Source organism: Poecilia reticulata, linkage group LG1 (genome assembly GCF_000633615.1).
Source record: "Poecilia reticulata strain Guanapo linkage group LG1, Guppy_female_1.0+MT, whole genome shotgun sequence".
In the NCBI taxonomy this organism is placed as follows: domain Eukaryota; kingdom Metazoa; phylum Chordata; class Actinopteri; order Cyprinodontiformes; family Poeciliidae; genus Poecilia; species Poecilia reticulata.
Window position 1 is genome coordinate 7,996,922 of NC_024331.1, and position 1,719 is coordinate 7,998,640.

At 32.6% G+C, this 1,719-nt stretch overlaps 1 long non-coding RNA gene across 1 annotated transcript; it reads right to left on the minus strand.

The window, feature by feature from the left end:
- Positions 1 to 325: 325 nt before the first annotated feature.
- Positions 326 to 1,704, minus strand: LOC103468991 (uncharacterized). Its single transcript, XR_534286.1, has 2 exons — positions 879 to 1,704; positions 326 to 467 (listed from the first exon to the last, which is right to left on the minus strand). It is a non-coding gene; the product is annotated as an uncharacterized LOC103468991 (long non-coding RNA).
- Between the last annotated feature and the right edge of the window lie 15 nt (positions 1,705 to 1,719).

Genomic DNA, 1,719 nt, shown 5'->3' on the forward strand with positions numbered 1-1,719 from the left:
AAAGGATTTCTCTAGCTAGTAAGAAAGAATCAAAGCAAAACTCCAGGTATGTTTTTGATGAAGGACAAACATCCTAACATGATGTAAAGYTCAAAAAGTTGATTTTAGATAACAATACTGCCATTTCAATATTCATTTTAAAATGTATCAGTTCTACCTGGAGTTTTTTTGTAAAAAATAAAATCTTATGATTTAAAAAAAACTGCCAGTGGAACTTGTACTTTATCAATATTAAGACATTATTGACTTAAAACTAGCTCCAATTTGTAATGCAATGTTATGCATCACAAATTGATGCATAATATTGAGAAAAACAACCAAAAGGTCACAGGTTGATCAAACATAGACTTTATTACAATGAGAGAACAGTGCATATATAATTTTTTGGGTTGCCTCATAGTGTTGATTTGATCAACCACACAGGTCAGCAGATTCCATTTTGGTGATCCAGATGCCTCTTGGATTTACTGAGGAGAGAATTGTGACATGACAGCACTGATTTGGTCATTCAGCTCAGATGGTGCTTATAGCAACAAACAAAGTAAGTCATTTTTTCTAGACAATTAGAAGTCAAAATGTGTCTAAGGTGAAAACTTGTGTTAAGGAAAGACAAGATTCTCTATTTTTTACTTTATTCTCTAAAAWATAAAAACACTCAATGGTTGATTTTCCCTTTTTTTCTGTTTTTTACCCCTTCGTTTTTGTTTTGTTTTTTTAGAGAAAACTGGAGACATCCTTTTGTATAAACATCTTCCAATGTTGTCACATTGGGTAACTACCAGTTTGGGACTAAAGAATTTTATTTTCCAAAAAATCAAATGGGGTGACTTACAATTCATATGTAAGTCATTGAGTGTGAAGCAGCTGAGTGTACTCACCGTAACGCCTTGCAAAAGAAACAGTCATTGTAATAAGTAATTCCATTTCTGCCGCACAGAGGGCGCATATTCACACTGCAATTCCAAATCCCTGGATCAGGACATTTAGCCTATTGGACATATAAAAACGCAACATTACATAAAATTCTGCTCAAACCTAAGTTTTATTCAAACATGAGATAAATATTTAATTCTAAAGTTCACATCACTATTCTTAGGATTGGAGCCCTGAGTGCAGCAACTTTAGAAAAAAACTAAGCAAGTTTATTTTCAGAATCCAACTTGCACTTAACCATATTGACTTCAAAGTTGATATAACCAGCATTAAATTAATACTTTCAGTATGAATCAAGAAACACCTGCCAGTGGAACTTGTTCTTATTAATCAATAGATTAATAAGTAATCAATATTAAGACATTATTGACTTAAAACTAGCTCCCAAATCTTGGAGAGAAGTTGCTTTTAACAGCTTTGTCAAGTGTAGATATTAGCACTATAACTACACACAAATACTTGGTAAGATTTTTGTATTTTTGTTTTTTTTCAGTGAGGTGAATCTAATATGCATCACAAATGGTTAAATAATATTGAGAAAAACAATCAGAAGGTCACAGGTTGATCAAACTTAGACTTTATTACAATGAGACAACAGTGGATATATTATTTTTCTGAGCTCTCTCATCGTGTTGAATTCATCAACCATACAGGTCAGCAGGGTCCATTTTTGGCAACCAAGATTTTCTTCTTGGTTTCACTGAGGAGAGAATTGTGACATGACATAGCAGTGATTCAGTCATTCAACTCAGATGGTATTTATAGCAACAATTAAAACAAAGCAAG